General features: G+C 48.2%; 1 long non-coding RNA gene across 1 annotated transcript in view; it reads right to left on the bottom strand.

Annotated features, from left to right (window-relative positions):
• Nucleotides 847-18,174, bottom strand: part of LOC102161781 — a 45,264-nt gene continuing 27,936 nt past the window's right edge. Inside the window, exon 4 of the long non-coding RNA XR_002346378.1 lies at nucleotides 847-1,311. This is a non-coding gene — a long non-coding RNA (uncharacterized LOC102161781). The remainder of the gene's footprint in view (nucleotides 1,312-18,174) is intronic.

The following is an 18,174-nucleotide window of genomic DNA, read 5'->3' as shown; positions in this document are numbered from 1 at the left end:
GAGACGCCTTGGGTCCTCATATAAATAGATCCCTAGTGGGCTTCCCAACAGTCCACCAAACTGGGAGTGTCCCACTATCAAGGGATGAACCACATGAGTTGTCCAGGAAGTCGACTAGGTGGGTCCAAACCAGTTATGCAGTCTGGAACGGTCAGCTGAAGATTCAAGGCCTCATTTAAGCTTAGCGGCACAGAGCCCAGTGCAGTGATTGATTATTGATGCCTGCCACATGCATCATAAGGGCAAGGGCGTCACATGTGCCACATCTAGGCCCTCCCAGATCTAGGCTACTGTTTGCCTTAGGAGTGTAATGAGTAGATAGGCAGGGAAGGGACTTGAGACTTGAGTATTTAAAGTGTTTAGATGTGAATACTTCATTATATCTCACAACAACCCTGAGAAAGAGATACAATAATCCCCTTTTACAGATAAGACTCTAAAACTCAGAAAAGGTAAGTAATTTGCTCAAAACTAGATAGCTACCAAGAGCAGAGGCTGGGTTCACACGCAGGCTTCTTAGACTCCAGAAGCCATGCTGTGTCTACCATGTCTCCTAGTGCTTAGGCTGAAAATGGGATGGACCACAGGACCATTGAGCACGGTGATGAGGATTTGGGTCTTATCCTAGACAGAACTTTATCCAAGCGCCACACATCAGCAGACATTTCAGTAACTCACCTGGCAATGATGATGGCTGGTAATGATGAAGACTATGGGGATATGGCCCAGGTCCCCCTCCTCATAAAGGGTTGGCCTTCACCAACCTGAGAAAGGGTTAATGGCCCCCAAAGGCATCTTTAGATGAGATAGATAATCAGACTGACTCCTGATCATCTCAAAACGCACATATTCATCAGAGTTACCCAAGCCCCATAGGAGCACTCAGCCAGGAGATTCAGCCAAATGCTTTTCTTAAATGCAGTCTCTGTCCTTGCTGACACCAATCACGGTGGCAGGTCACCTTTGACTCCCGGCTGTCCTTGACCATAAATGTGTCTGTGTGCAGTAGCTGGTTTTTACACCTGTAGCTTTCCTGTGTCACTTCGCAGTTTAATAAAGCATGTTGCACAAAGGCTTTAATTCCACATTTATTTATCTCCAAGTCTAGCCACTTCAAGTAAGAGTGTTAAGGTGCCACAAAAGGCATTAGAGACTGCTCTCATGTCTACCCTACTCCAGAACACACACCAGCTAATTCCCTTATTCCACGCCCCTCTGGGGCAGGAAGTGGGATTATAGCCCAGGTCAGCTACTTTCTTCAATCACAATGGGTTCTCACAGATGCATGAGCCCTCAGGGCAGTGCCAGTCACTGTGGAGAAGAGAAAACAAGACAGAATTCTCAGACCCTGCCCTCTCAGAGATGCGAGACCATCCAGGCACACCCACACCCCGCAGCTCAGAATAAAGAGCTGGATTTTGAGGCAAAAGAAAAAGATTTATCAAGTCTTTTTTACAGAAGTAAATGTAGACCTGCATTCTCAGGGAAGCCTTCAAGAAAAGTAGCAGGGGACAGGGGGTAAAATCGGGGTCTTAAAATAGACTTGGATGAAAATGCAGAGAAAAGCTGGTCTGGGGTCTGGCCTCTGTCCCTTACTGGCTGGGTAACCTTGACCACATGTCTTTTCTGTGTCTCAGTTTCGTAATCTACCAAATAGGATGATCATATGCCCTCCTAGGACTGTGGTCCTGGCAACTCCCTGCCTCCACGAGTGCCCAATAAAGTGCCAGAATGACAACAGGACACCTTAGCAGCAATTCTGATATCCCTGAGGCTCTGAGAACCCAAAGTGATTTTTGTAACTCATTTTGCAGCCCTACCTGACCTGACCAGACAAATTTGTGGTACAACCCGGCCTGAATTAACGGGAACCTGTGGGTGAACTTATTTATCCCACAAAGTAGGAATAGTCATATATTTCACTGTATGAAAAAATAGTGGGCTTGATCATGGCATGCTGCCTCAGACCCCACCATATAACGTGTTCACATACCAAACTCCGAATAGTTCTGAGCTCTGAAACACCTCTGGCCACAAGAGAACTGTATGATTATATGGCCTTGGCTAAACGGAGAACAGCAGGCATTTCCGACAACGAACCCCTGTGAATGTAACAACTGTTACAGAGAAGAAGGCTCAGCAGACTTTTTTCTGTCAAGGGCCAGATAGTAAATATTTTAGGCCTGGTAGGCTGCATATGGTCTCTGTTATAACTGTTCAACTCTGTAGCAGGAAAGCAGCTACCACAAATGGGCATGGCTGTGTTCCCATAAAACTTTATTTACAAAAACAGACAGCTGGCCGGGTTTGGCCCGTGGGCTGTGATGTGCCAACTCTGATGTAGAGGAAGAGGTTTGGGACCCGGAAAGAGCCTCTGAGGTCACCTGCTCCACCCCACCCCCATGCCACGCTCTGATCTCTGAGAGGGGCAGGAGAAGGCAGAGCCAGGTCCAGAGTCCAGGCCTGCAGCTCTCTCGATACCAGAGTACTATGGCAAGACTCCCCTCCTCCCTGACAGGGACTCTGCCCTGCTGCACAAGCCTTCCGACACCTGGGAGCAGGGCAGAGAGCCAGCGAGCCTCTTTGGATCCTGATTCAGTGCCAGGGAGTGTCGGAAGCAAAAGAGAATCTGAATTTCCTCATTCAACCAAATGGAAATGCCAACTCAAAATCAAAAGCGATGAGGAGTGTAAAACCACGTCTCAGTGCTCTTTGTCCATAAAGGCCATTTGGCCAACCGGCCAGGCTGCAAGAGTGGGTGTACCAGCCCAGATCACAGCCGGAGTGAGGGTGGCAGATGACAGCCACCCAAGGGCCTGGGGACAGGCAGCTCTGCTTGCCATCTGCCAGGTCCCATCCCTCTCCCCAGCCAGCCCCGGAAGAGCTCTGCCTTTCGGGAAGGCACCGCAGGGTGCCAATGCCTCTTCAGTGTCACACCAAGAAGCGAAAAGCAATGACAGATGCTCACTGAAGGCTCTGGGGTTGGGTGAGAGGGCACATCTCAGGTAGAAGCCACAAGCTGTGCCTGCTGGGTGAGGAGCAGCTGTGGGGAGAAGTGTTGCAGCCAGCCTGGGCCCAGGAAGCCAATGGAAAAACAAGGTCCAGCGGGTACCTGAATCAAAGAGGTTTAGCAGAAAGGAACTTTAGCAATGCTGGAGCTTTAGCAATGCTGTGCTTCAGCCCCTGCTCCGATTTTACAGGGGAAAAGACTGAGACTTGGCATCACAGGCTCGTCAGCAGAAAGGGCTGGTGTAAAACCCTGGTGTTCTGCGCCTTGGCCAAGGCCTCTCTTACCTAAAAAGCCTTTGTGCTTAGAAAATGTGTCAGCCTATTAAAGTGGATATAACAGTAGTATCTACGTCACAGGGTTGGTTTGAAGGTTAAATGAATAACTACACAGCAGAGGCTTTCCCAGAAGTGAGTTTCATCACTTGGGCTGTCCTGTTGCTCCTCTTTGTTGGTTCAGACTGACTAATTGATTTTTTTGTGTGGATGAAAAGAATGGCCTGACTGGTCATTGATCGAATCAGCATAAAGACTTCTGCCTTTGTATTTAGCCGAGAGAGAAGGGAAGATATACCGCTGACTGTATGTATATATTGCCACCCTCCCTCCATATCTATCTTCTATCTCTAGCCCCTATCTTGTTTTATATATATATAAAACCTTGTCCTGGAGACCTGATTAGAAGCAAACCAAGAGTCACTCCTGCCTCCCCCAGAATAAGGAGAGGGTGGGCAGACAGCCCAGAAACCCTCCTCAGTACCCCTGTTCCCCACAATAGCCGTAGCTCTCTGAAACCCCAGGAAGCATCACCAGTTGCCAGGTGGATCCTTCTGCCTCAAGCCCACAGGTCCCAACCTGGAAGCATCGTCTTCCTCATACCCCGGCTCCCTGTCTTACTCATTCTGATGGAGCCAGGATCACAGAGTGGCTAAGAACTCTGGGTCTGGGACCAAGGATGCTGGATTCAGATGGCAGCTCTACCATTCATTTGCTGGGTGACCTTGGGCTAGTTAATCTCTCTGTACCTTGGTTTCCTTATCTGTAAAAAGGGAAGAAGAACGGTACCTCCCTATTCAGCACTGTACCCATGTGAGTTAATAGTAGTCCATGCCCACAGCCACCATCCTTTTCCCAGGCCCCAAAATATGGGGCAGCCTTGGCTCCAGAGTGGGCCATGATCCTGTGCCCCAAACATGCTTTATTGTCCAGCTCTGCCCTTGCATGCCCTGCTCTGAGTGGCCCTTAAGCATACCAAGTCTGCCTTCCTCAGAGGCCACTTTTGGGAATGCCCTTGCCCTGCTGGTTTCCTTATGCTATTCATGAAGAAGACTTTGCTTTACAATTTTTTTTTTTTTGTCTTTTTAGGGCTGCACCCACCACACATGGAGATTCCCAGGCTGGGGGTCAACTCGTAACTGTAGCTGCTGGCCTACACCACAAACACAGCAATGCAGGATCTGAGCCACATCTGTGACCTACACCACAGCTCATGGCAACACCAGATCCTTAACCCACTGAGTGAGGCCAGGGATTGAACCTGCATCCCCATGGATACTAGTCAGATTCCTTTCCACTGAGCCGTGACGGGAACTCCTGCTTTCCAAATTTTTAATTTCAGGACCCTTGAATTTTGCTTCCTGCCATTGAGTTAGCTCTGCTAATGATATCTGTCAAGAAAAACAGTCATAGGAGTTCCCGTCGTGGTGCAGTGGTTAACGAATCCGACTAGGAACCATGAGGTTGCGGGTTCGGTCCCTGCCCTTGCTCAGTGGGTTAACGATCCGGCGTTGCCGTGAGCTGTAGTGTAGGTTGCAGACGCGGCTCGGATCCTGCGTTGCTGTGGCTCTGGCGTAGGCCAGGGGCTACAGCTCCAATTCGACCCCTAGCCTGGGAACCTCCATATGCCGCGGGAGCAGCCCAAAGAAATAGCAAAAAGACAAAAAAAAAAAAAAAAAAAAAAAAAAAAAAAAGAAAAACAGTCATACCCTGTTCCTCCTTTCTTCCTTTAATATTTGAAGTCACTGGTCTGCTCTCAAGAGTGGCTTACTTTTTAGAATATGTCACAACATTTTCTCTCTAACAAAGTCCTCAAGGCGGTGGTCAAGCACCTCAGCTGGGTTGTGTTCCCAGGGCACGCAGAGGAATACTCAGTGAAGACAGACCTGTTGGTCAGGTGACTGGCCGGCTGACTGACAGCCCTTTCCGTGAGCCGGGCACAAGGCCCCCGGGCCAGCTCATAAGGGAAGGGGGCCTAGTCCTGGGCCAGAGCATCCAAGGAAATGAAGGTCAACTCCACCCTTGTTCCTTTGATCTTACTTTGGTCTCCCTCTCCTCAGGCACACTTAGGCCCAGACTGGCTTCTGCCAAGATCCTGCTGGGTTCCTGCTCTAGCAGGGCCTGAAAAACCAGTTCCTGTGAGTACTGGTGCTGCCTTATGGATTTGCCTGGCAGGGGGGCCAGGGCCGAGTTCCCCAATCGATACTGCTCAGCAGAGGCCTTTTTAGAACAGAGCCAGTGAAAAAGGGAAAGGGTTGTTTGCTTAGTAAATGGATCTTTGCTGGAGAGGGATGGTATTTTCTTTCTTTTTCCCCTCTTAGCTCCCTGTCAGTCACTCTAGCTTCTATTTCCTCCTCTTTTTATCCCCCTCTTCCCTCCCTGCTCTCTCAGCATAATAAAATGTCTTGTGGTAACGAAGTAATAGCTTTCAGTTTTGATATAAATTTTTGGAAGAAGATGAGCCATACAATAAGTGGGTGGATGGATGGATGGATGGACTAATAGGCCATAACTATCTATGACCTATCATGGGTCAACCATATGACCCTTGAGCTTGTTGGCCAGGTCTTGTCTTTTTTTTTTTTTTTTCTTTTTTAACCTGATTTCCTAAAATCATTAGGGCAGGGCTAAATTAAATGCTGACCAAACTCTCCCGATAATTCTGTTTTCTTTAAATTGGTGGCTCCTCACTCATATTTGTGGGTTGGGTCCATTAGGCTATGGCATCCTTCCTGGGTAACTAATCAGCACTCTAGATGTGCTGTCACCAGTGTCACCCCTTTGAGGCCTTCTATCCATATATCTGGTGTGTCCATCATCAGTGCTACAAAACACAAAATAAGCTTCTTCATTTAATGATTGGGGAAGCTAAGGACTAATGGGGTTAGGTGACCAGTCATGGCAGGAGTGTCCTGGAGCCCAGAGTAGGGTTATTAGGATTAGAGTCAGCCAAGGACTTTCTGCAGTTGGATGGGTCAGGTAGATCCCAACCCAATGACTGGAAGCCCCGAGGAGCCCCAGACTTAAGTCACCTTCTCCTTCTAATTTGCTAATATTTGTTGAAAAGGACAGAATAGAGGTTTCTCTCCAAGTATAAAGATACATTTTTTTAAAAGGCAGTGGGGAAAAGAAACAGAAGACAAGAAGGAACTGCAAAAACCTGGAGAGGAGTTCCCGTCATGGCGCAGTGGTTAACGAATCCGACTAGGAACCATGAGGTTGCGGGTTCGATCCCTGACCTTGCTAAGTGGTTTAATGATCCAGTGTTGCTGTGAGCTGTGGTGCAGGTTGCAGACGTGGCTTGGATCCTGTGTTGCTGTGGCTCTGGCATAGGCTGGCGGCTACAGCTCCGATTGGACCCCTAGCCTGGGAACCTCTATATGCCGCAGGAGCGGCCCAAAAAATGGCAAAAAGACAGAAAGACAAAAAAAAAAAAAAAAAAAAAAATCTGGAGAGAAAGGAGTTGGCTTGTAAAAACTGGGAGAAAAAGAAACTGACATCTTTGGATACTCCGGAAAGCACAGGAGTCATAGGGTATGGATCTGGGTTGCCGAGGAGATGGAACTAGATGCTGGCTTGTTCCTGACCAGAATGCTCCTTGCCTGAACCACCTCCAGAGCTCTGGGCCTGAACCATAGGCCTCCCTGGTCCTTAGAAACCACTCCACCCATTAGAAGACACCTTCTTGAAGTCTTGGTTTTGTTTCTCTTAATGGCCCTTCATTCGCCAGGCCCCTAAATGATGCCTCAGATTAGGACAAGCTATTTAAGGAGTCTCTAAGAAAAAAATCTCCAAAACTGCCTGTGTTCTGAAAATTGCTCAATTAGAGATTCATTTCTTTATCACAAGCAAATTTCATGCATCAGAATCATTCAGAAGACTGTTAAAACAAATTTATCTGCCTTACCCAGGTCTGGGATGGGACATGATAATTTCCTGATAATCTGCATTTCTAGCAAGTCTCTGAATAGTGCTGATGCTGAAGTCCTACCACTGAGGATCCTTGGCTTAAAGTATCACAGTTGTTACTGGTTCCACCTTTTAGGGCAAGTGGCATGGTGAGATGGGAAGAAGGATTCTGTTTGGAATTAGGCACACTAGGTTTGTCTCTTATTAAGTATCCTTGGACAAGTCCCTTTCTAGGTCTCAGTTTTCTCATCTGTAACCTGAGAGTTCTACTGAACAGAACAATCTTTCTCTGAATTTTGCTTTAAACAATTTGTGAAATTGATGGGGTTTTTTTGGGGGGTGTGTGTTGGGGGGCGGTGGCTCCTGTCTCCCCTGCATTGGAATCATCCAGGGGCTTATTAGAAGAAATGTAAAATCTTTAGTCGGCCATCATTTTGAGTAGAGACTCAAAACCATTCTCTTCTTTTCCCACTAGTACTAGATTTGCAAGATGCAGTTGATTGCATAACCCTCACAATAAAGACTACATTTACCAGCCTCCTTTGCAGTCAGATATGACCATGTGACTAAGTCTGGTTCCTGGGATGGGTGTGGATACATGTTTGCAGCTTCCAATATCCCCTTACAGGGAAAAAATGTGTTCTACACTAAGCCTTTCTCCCTTCTTGCCAGTAAAAATTGTTGAACCAACTTAAGTCAGTCAGAAAATATTCACTAAGCAACTACCATGTCCCTGACATTCTTCTGGGCATTTGGAACACCTCAGTGAATAAGCAAGACAAATATTCTTGCCCCAGTGCAGTTTATAGTCTAACAGGTGGAGACATACAATCAACATCTTTAGGGGGCCACCATTCAACCAGCTACAAGCACCAAAAAGCATGCAATGTAGTACTGCAAGGGGTGTGCTTGGCCGCAAAGCTCAGCGAGTCAGATGGATGAGCTCAATCCTCAGGATAGGTTTCTGTGAAGTGAGCCAACAACTTTGGCTGTTGAACATACACTGTGGGGTGGGTTCCAGCCCTGGACATATTCCAGTGGAGACCAAAGGCTAAGGACCGCCCCTCCTGTACCATTTCACTCTTTACAAAATGGCTTCACCTCCTTTCACCTTATCTGATCAGAAACCAGCCCACAAAGGAAATAGTCATAAAACCACATGGAGACCTAAGACTATTTAAAAAGCAACACACAAACAAGGCACCCACTTCTAAGCCTCAGTTCTTCATAGAGGAAACAAGGTTGGGGGGTTTGAAAGCATGAAAGAGGATACATTTTGACTTGGCTTTGACTGAGGAAAACAAACTTAGGAGGCCCAGTGCTGTGAAGTATGAGGATTATAAAAACAACTATTTTTCTGGTGCCCAGGAACTCAAGAGCTGGGTGCTGTACATGCATTATCTTGCATCACCACAGCCAGGAGTGTAACCAAAATATGTAACAACCCAGGAAGGGGAGGACACCAACCTCTTAGCACTGATCCTGCCCACATTTTTGGAACTGGGTCTGCAGCTCTTGCTGGGTCAGACACAACCTTCAGGTTGCTGATGCTATGGACATTCTGAGGGTCCCAGAAAGGGGTGGCCAGGGTGTTTGGGAGAGAGGGAAATGCAGGGGTTTAGGGCAGTGGTTTTACACCAGTTGCTTCAGATGGATCTGAACGTGCATCTGTTATTTGTGTGTACCAGATAAACAACAGCTTTACAAGGTAGATGTTGTTATCTCAGTTTCATAGATGAGGGCGCCAAGGCTCAAGGAGTGGGGGTTCCCCTGAGGGTCTATGGCTAGTAAGTGAAATGCTGGGCTGGGAAGGAAAGGATGGCAGAGTCACTGGGAGAGTGTGGGAGTGTCTGGGCCCCAGCTTCAGAGAGAGTAGATTTCAGCTAGGAAATCTCCTCTGACAGCTCTCATCCGAGGAGCTTAGAGAAAAGCAGCTACTCATCGGATAGCTTACGAGGGGGATCTCAAGGCAGCTTTTTCCTCCCCAGGGAGTCCCAAGTCTCAAGGTAAATATGGTGAAAACTCATCAGCCGTGCCCTGACGTGGAGGCCTCCCTCCCCACGAGGGACAGGGCAGCATTCCAGGGTCCAGCTGGGCAGCTCTGTGTGCAAGGAATGGAATAGAATGGAATGTCCAGATATTGCTGGGCAGAGGGCCAAGGAACAGAATATTTCAACGTGGCGGCAGGAAAGGCCCGGCTGAAATTAAACCAATTGGCTGATCGTGAGTATTTGTGAAACAACACTCGGCATGTAGAGCTTTAGCAGGTGCAAGAGGTCAGCTGGGGGGCCTTTCACGGGTGTTAAGTCACATGGCCAGTGTGGTGAAGGGGGGGCTGAGTATCCCACCCCTGCTTCAGCCACAGCACCCCTCTTTCATTGGGTTTATACATTAGGGTGCAGACTCCAATTGCACGGAAGGGTTCTAGTGCTATATAATTTTTTTAAGTTGATAAACCACGGACCTCATTCACTCACCCCATTTTACTGACGAGGAAACTGAGGCGGGGGCCGGTGATTGGCTGTCACATCATGGGAGTGGCCTCCTGAAGACCAGTCCAGTTCCCTGTCCCCATGGCCTTCCCCTTCCTTACCGTGCGCCCAGCACTCTGGAGGGCAAAGGGACCATGGAGGAAAAGAAAAACAATGCTCGTCCTCACTGGGCAGAGAGTAGGCCGACTTGATTGCAGAGAAAGGATCAAAAGACCCAAAGCTGGCGTCCGGGATGAATTATGTCTGGCAGACAGTCCAGGCTGCAGAGGCTCAGGCAGGGAGAGGTCAGTTGTTCTAGAATGTTAGTAGAATGTTAGTGATGAGAGGGTGACTTAAGCTGGACCCTGAAGGTTGAGCAGGACTTGGAGGAGCAAAGAGGAGAGACAGGGGAGACTCATTTGGGAGGAAGGGCGTGAGAAAAGGGCTTGGTACTGGGTAGAGGAAAGACCTCGCTTTGAGGAGGCCTGGGTAGGTAGCCCTGCTTCTCAGCCAATCACCTACTGTCTCAGATTGTTCTTCAATCATATGACAGGGACTTAGATCAGAGTTCTGGGTTCCAAACTCTCCTGCCATCGGTATCACCCAGGTCGGGGGCTTTCTAATAACTCAGGGTCCTGGGTTCTGCTAGTTCTGAGGAAGATGGTTTAAGAACTACCCTTTGAGACTCTCAAGACCCCTGAGTTGCCTTCCAGCTCTGAAATTCTAGGATTTTTTTTTTCCTGCTTTTTAGGGTTGCACCTGCAGCCTATGCAAGTTCCCAGGCTAGGGGTTGATAAGGAGCTGCAGCTTCTGGCCTACGCCACAGCCACAGCAATGCCAAATCTGAGCCACGTCTGTGACCTACACCACAGCTCATGGCAACACCAGATCCTTAACCCACTGAGTGAGACCAGGGATCAAATCTGCGTCCTCATGGATACTAGTCAGGTTTGTTACTGTGGAGCCATCACAGGAACTCCCTGAGATTCTATGACTTTATGATGCTTCCACGGGCATTTGGCTCTCTCCCCATGGAACTCCAAAAGCGTACTATTCTCCAACAAGCGTGTGCCCGTCCAGAGACTCCAGGAATAGGAGTTGTATCTTTCAAGGAGGAAATTAGTCCCCACCCCCCCATCTCCACAAGCTCCCCAAGTCCCCAGGCACCTAAGGCTTTGCTGGCTGGCGACGCATTTGCTCCTGGTGTTTATCCAAAGCATGATGATTATTGTTTGAAGCTGTCTGTGCCTGGGGCATTACCTTGATTCCAACTATCCCATCTCTCCCAAAACAGGCCCACGGCCTCTCCCTTTCATCCCATCTATCACCTCTAGGGAATATACACACCCAGGAACAGCTGGCTGAGGCTTTAGGCTCAGCACCAGGATATATACCTTTTTCAGAGTGAAAAATTACTTTTGTTGGATATTTAATCTAGACTCATTGGAAGAAAATTAGGAATTGTACATTAGAAATAAAGAAAAAAGAAAAATCACCCCAAATCTCTCTCTCTCTCTTTTTTTTAAGGGCTGCACCTGTAGCCTATGCCATAGCCACAGCAATGCTGGATCCTTAACCCACTGAGTGGAGCCAGGGATTGAACCCATGTCCTGCCGGATATTAGTTGGGTTCATTACCACTGAGCCACAATGGGAACTCCCCAAATCTCATTTTAATGAGCGAGTCTTCCAAACTTTTTTTCTATCCAAATGAAATCCTACATTATTTCTTTAGTTAAGTCACTTTCCCATACTTCTCACCTTGTTTGAGAGATTAGAAACTCTTCCTCAGACATTACCTCTCTTATCCTCTCTCCACCAGATCTAAGAACTTCCATCTGTATACACACTCTCATCGTCCCTCCTACTGCAATGCAAGTGGACTTGCTCTTGTCAAAAACCAACCCTCCAGCCAACAGGGCACTGGAGCCATCCTTTCTCTCCTCTTGGTGACTCCACTCTGGTGACTACCCAGCTCTCCAGTATCCTCAGGGCTCATTCTCTCCATCATTCCCAGTAGCACACAAACTCTCCTCTCTTTACAATCCCCTCCTGGAATGTAAATTGGTGCAGCCACTATGGAGATTCCTCAAAAAACTAGAAATGCGTTGCCATATGATCCAGCCATCCCACTCCTGGGGATATATCTGGAGAAAAATGCTAATTTGAAAAGGCAATGCACTCCAATGTTCGTAGCAGCACCATTTACAATAGTTGAGACATAGATGCAACCTAAATATCCATTGACAGAGCAATGGGTAAAGAAGATGTGGCATATATATACAATGGAATACTACTTAGTCATAAAAAGAATGAAATAATGCCATTTGCAGCAACATGGATGGACCTAGAGATTCTCATACTAAGTGAAGTAAGTCAGAGAAAGACAAATACCACATGATATCACTTATATGTGGAGTCTAAAAAGTGATACAAATGAACTTATTTACAAAACAGAAACAGACTCACAGACAGAAAACAAATGTATGGTTACCAAGTGAGAAATAGGGGAGGAATAAATTAGGAGTTTGAGATTTTGCAGGCACAAACTACTATGTATAAAATAGATAATCCACAAGGTGCTACTATATAGCACAGGGAACTATATTCAATATCTTATAATAAACTAAATGGCAAACAATCTGAAAAAGAATATATATATTTTCTATATCACTTTGCTATACACCAGAAACTAACATAACATAGTACTTCGATTAATCAGTCAGTGAGATCATCAAAACACAACCCCCAGCACTGGGGTAAGTCATATTGATTCTGTGGTGATTCCCTGGGAAAAAGGAATGGGTTGTATCACACTCCAGAACAGCAGACCCTGATCAAACATCCCCATTTTCCTATTCCCTAACTTGCCCAAAGCCTACTCTTGAAAAATCGACTTCTAGATGCTTCAGCTCTTCATCTCAGCTTAGGTACCCCACAGAGCAGGACGACTCCCTGGTCTGCAGGTTGGCCAAGCCTCTCAGATCTGGAGGCCCCCCCACCTCCCTCTCCATCCCCTGCTGCTCCCTGGGTTATTCTGGAAGCCAGCCTGGCACTCTGGCCAGTGTCATGCGGGTCCCTGAAGGTTTCTGTTTCCCTGGAGTCCCTGCAATCACTGAAAGGCCCAGCTTACTCATATAGCCTTTCCCTAATTTATTTGTCAGAAACAGGACAGATGCTGACTGCCTTGGGGATATGAGGGGTTCCTGGAAACACTCACCTGTCCTCAGGAGCTGCCTGTTCATGGAGCACTTGGGTGCCCACTTTCCTTCTAGGTAAGGAGATTCTGACCTTTCCACACCCAGTGCATGTTTACATGTTCGCACAGGTCACAGGCATCTCCTTAGAACTGGGACCAAGAGGAAGGGGAGAAGAGAGGCCCTCAGTCCTCTCCTGCACTTATAGTCACTGGATCACAAGAAAACTGCATCCCAAGGTGAATGACTTGCTCAAGGTCATGGGGTCAGCAGGGTTTGAGGTGGGATGGCAGCTTTGTCTCCAGACCCCATTCAAATCTCTTCCACACCCCCGGATGCAGGGCCCTAGGCACTTACACCTCCTTCTACCATACAAGATATTAAACATCCTATCTTATGATTGCATCAGTATAAAGACAAATGTAATCTTGGCTGGATTCATTATTCTATATCCTTTATTATATTATATATTCATTTTTTCTTGCGATTTTATTTTATTATTTTATTTTATTTTTTGTCTTTTTGCCATTTCTTGGGCCGCTCCCCTGGCATATGGAGGTTCCCAGGCTAGGAGTCTAATTGAAGCTGTAGCCCCGACCTATGCCACAGCCACAGCAATGCGGATCCGAGCCGCATCTGCAACCTACACCACAGCTCACGGCAACGCTGGATCCCCAACCCACTGAGCAAGGCCAGAGATCAAACCTGCAACCTCATGGTTCCTAGTCAGATTCGTTAACCACTGAGCCACGACGGAACTCCTTTTCTTGCAATTTTAAAAGAAACTAAAATCAAAACCTTTTCATGGCCCCTCAAAGTTCCGAGGGGCTCCACGCCCAGTGCCAGCTGTCCCCAGGGACTGTGGGCCTGCCCTGCTGACTCGCATGTTCCATGCTGCATGGATACACTGCAGCCCTTGTCAAAGAGCTGCCATAGCTGTGTAGGGAGATGAGATTATTAGGAAGGAAAAAAGATCTAGCTGATTAATAATGTAAAATACCTGTGCGCCTTACCCACCTCCAGCTGGGAAACACACAAAAGCCACAGGTGATCTCCCAAAGAGCCAAAAGGCTGGAGTTTGGGTTCTCCAGGGATGCTCACCCCACCCCCAGTCCTCACCTCCACACCCCGCCCTGACAAAGCCAGCATCACCAGACATCTGTCTACTGCCACTACAGAAAGAGCCCTCCTCTCCTGCAGGTCGACAGCAAGGACTTTTATCATGAAGATCAAGGGTAGGTGCGTGGTGACTGGGGACGGCTCTACCCTTCCAAAATGATACTGGGAGAGGCGTTCAATTAAGAGGCTGAGTGACTCTGTGCAGGCCTTTGAAGATCCCAGGTAGAAGCTTCAGTAATTCTACTGCAGGTAATTGCCTGAGTCCATGGCCTGTCTTTTTGCCTTCTGGGAGGAGGCATCTAGAGCAGAGATGGCAAATGTGGGTGGCATGTGCTGCCAGGCCCCCTGCCCAGATTAGAGCAGACGTTTCCATTCAGTCACACACTCTGTCTGCAGAGACTGGTGTCGGCCTTGGAATCCTTCACAAGCCAGACAGTGCGGGGTTCAGACCGTGCCTGCAAGTCCACCCATGCGAGACCTGCTGGCCGTTCTTGGTCTCAGCCATCTTTTCAGTGCTTACTCCCTCCTCTCTTTTTGTAACTTTAAAGAAATAAGTTCATTAGAAACCCAAATAGTGCTGCATATTTTTAACCCTTGATTATAATTTTAATAAGTGTACACACACACACACAAATCACTATTTCTATTCACAAAAAAAGCCAGGTTTGAAGAGGTTAAATATTTAATCCAGAACCTAATAACTGACAAGTGGTAGAGCTAGGGTCTGAATGCAGACTGACTGGGAGTTCCCTTTGTGGCTCAGCGGTTAATGAACCTGACTAGGATCCATGAGGATGTGGGTCCGATCCCTGGCCTTGCTCAGTGGGTTGGGGATCTGGCATTGCCATGACCTGTGGTATAGGTCACAAACTTGGCTCAGATTCTGTGTTGCTGTGGCTGTGGCGTAGGCTGGCAGCTGTAGCTCTAGTTCGACTGCTAGCCTGGGAACTTCCATATGCTCTGAGTGTGGCCCTAAAAAAGCAAAAGCAAACAAAGAGACAAACAAACAAACAAAGCCCTCAAAATAAAAAAAACAGACTGACTACCCAGGCCCAGGACATAGCTTAATGGAGATGTGAGTTCTAATAGCGATGCCTTAAGTTAATGCTAAAACACTGAACCTGGAAATCCTGGCAATGGAGAGCTAGGGACATTGGGGTATCGTTATCCCAGAACCACGCCATGGGGTCCTTCCTAGTGAGACTGAGAGCTTAATTTGTTGTCCATCAAAGGCTCAAGATGTGGTAGGAAAACTTTAAGAAAAGGGAAGCGGGCTGCTCTGGGGGACATGCATCTGCTTTTCCAGGGGGCACATCGGTCTTTCTTAGGATGCTCTCAGCTGCCTGCCTTTTGACTCCTTGGGAGACCCCAGCCATGTCTGGGCGAGAGTCGGGTCTCCAGAGTGGCCTCTGCATCAACTATAGGAAAGCTCCCTACTTCTATATTCCCAATAGTCATCTCCCTAAAGGAAAACTTTAGCTTTGTTAAGTCACGTACTTGAAAGAGGTTATAATGAAGTAGGGGAAAGGTAAGCCAAGAATCGGCCCCGCCCAGCATCTGGGAAGCATGGCAGTGAGACTGGGCCACTGGAGGTAGACCCTGCCCTGCAGGGCCACCCCCTGCAAAACAGAAGGCACAGGAGGGGTGAAGCCTGAGGGGAGTGCCTTATTCTCCTCTCTGCTCCTCCTTCTCTGTCTCAGCAGCCCATCTACTTCTGTGGTCTTTCACTCCTGGTCCACACCACTGTGATTCACAAATCCCCATCTATGTGACCCTCTCCTCTGCCAAGACACTTGGCCCAGACTCTTCCATGAGCAAAGGTGAGGGTAGGGTGAGGGCAGGATATTAGTGCCCATTAAGCACTTACTATGTGCAAATACTCTGCATATCTTATTTCATCTTCAGCCCCTGAGAATGGCTGTACCATCTGAATTTTACAATGGTGCCAAGGAAAGCGGAAGGGACTAAGCAATTTGCCCACGCAGCTAGAAGGCAGAGCTAAGTGACTGTCCCACGTCTGTCTGACTGTACCAGCCAGACTCCCCCTGTTCGCTCTCACATTGCTGAGTTTTAGCCCTCCTAGGTGACAGCCTCCCTTCGGTGGGGTTACTGATGTGTCAGACTCACCGGCAGGGTGCATTAAACCCAGATATACCCTCCATCAGATCCTGATTCAGGAGTCTGGAATGGGACCTGAAAATCTGCATTTCTGACGAGCTCTCAGATGCTGCTGCTGCTGCTGGGGTTGAGGGGAGACCCACACTTTGAGAATCGCTGCTTTAAATCATCAGATTGGGTATCTCACAGCATTTTCAGCCTTCTAGCAGGAAACTATATGGTGCTCTGGGGATTTTTCCAGCGACCCTGGAATCATATCAAGAAGACAGCTGCCTCCGCATCCCCAGGCAGCCTGCTTTGCTGGAGTCTTTGATGTGCTTCAAGGTGGAGCCAGAGAATGTGCTCAGTAACTTGATCTTTGGAGGAGGGCACCTCGGTCTGGGCTGCCTGCCCTGATCCCGCTGAGGGCTAGAGCAGGGGGGACGAGAGGGAAGACCAGAAGGCCAGGACAGCAGCTGTGTGGCTGCCTCTGGAGGCTGCAACTAAGCTTTTCATCAGCTGGAGCCCTATTTGCCCTCAGGGTGAGTCGACTGGGGCTGACAGGCTATGGCAGATGCGACTCAGTCACAGCAGCTGCCTTCACCTGCCCCCTAACCAACACAAAGTGGCAAAGGGGGTGAAAAGGCAGAGCAAGTGCTCCCCTGAGGTGCCCCATCCAGGGTTGAGGGGGAGGTTGCCTCACTGTCTGGCGCTCAGAGGGCAGAGGAAGGAGCTCTCTGCTTACCAGGCTGTCCCCGGAACCTTCTCCTTAAGGGGCCAGGAAACCCAGGATCCAGAGGAGTTAGGGAATGAGGGGAGCGTGGGAAAGCCCACAAAGGTGCAAATACCAGTTCCCATGTCCATTCTAATAAGAGCTAATTGCTACTGAGCTTTGACTATGCTCCAGGCAAAGCACCTGGGCTGGATTATATAACTTACCCATGCAACAGCACTATCAGGGATTTACTATCCTCATTTTCCTGATCAGGAAAGTGGGGCTCAGAGAGATTGAGTAAGTTACATAAAGCAGCACAGCTACTAAGGAGCAGAGCTGGGATCTGTGTGGAAACCTATCTTCTCCTGATGCTGTGCTCCCTGTTACACTGCCTCCCTTCTGAGGTTGGAGTCCTACTGTTCATTTGTTCCCTCCTTCCCTCCCTCCCTCCTCCACCTCCTTTTCTTTTCTTTTTTATTTTATTTTATTTTATTTTTTTTGTCTTTTTGCCATTTCTTAGGCCGCTCCCACGGCATATGGAGGTTCCCAGGCTAGGGGTCTAATCAGAGCTGTAGACGCCGGCCTACACCACAGCCACAGCAACGCGGGATCTGAGCCGCATCTTCGACCTACACCACAGCTCATGGCAACGCCAGATCCTTAACCCACTGAGCAAGGGCAGAGATGGAACCCGCAACCTCATGGTTCCTAGTTGGATTTGTTAACCACTGAGCCACGACGGGAACTCCTCCACCTCCTTTTCTAGTACCTCCATTCCCTCACTTAAACACTTTAGGCACTGGGAATAAGAAAGGAAGCCTGAGTCTTTACCCTCATGAAATTCACAGAGAAAAGCAAGTGATCACAGAAGGTTAAATGCCTCAAAGGGCAAGTGCTTAGAGGTGATAATGTTTGAATAAATGAATGAAGGAGCCAGTCTCCTGACATTCCCCCCCACCCCATGAAGGGCTGGCTTTGGCTTAGTCTGAATGCAGCACAGGTGAGGGCAGATCACCCCCTTTAGGAGGCTTGTGAGCTCCCTTGTCCAGTGCGTCTCAACCCTGGTGTACAGTGGAATCATCTGGAGAGGTTCTACAGTCCCTACGCCCTGGCCCATATCAGTTAATCAGAACTCTGGGGTAGACGCTCCCCAGGTGATTGCAGGGGGTATTGGGAGTTTGAGAAGCCCTGTTCTCCACGGTCCATGGCTGCTCCAACAGGGGTTCATAGACTCTCACCCATTGCTTGCTCCTGTTTCCCACTGAATGAGCCAGGGTTCAAAGAGAACTAGAGGGGCCCCTGGTGAGTCTGGAGTTTTAAGCTTAAGTGTTTTAAAAGCCTGGGAACACCAGTTATTCTTTTGTGACTTCTTTCAGCTGAGGGGT

The sequence above is a fragment of the Sus scrofa genome, chromosome 1 (assembly GCF_000003025.6).
Source record: "Sus scrofa isolate TJ Tabasco breed Duroc chromosome 1, Sscrofa11.1, whole genome shotgun sequence".
Taxonomy (NCBI): Eukaryota; Metazoa; Chordata; class Mammalia; order Artiodactyla; family Suidae; genus Sus; species Sus scrofa.
Note: the sequence above shows the minus strand (reverse complement) of the source record. Positions and strands in the feature narration are given on the sequence as shown.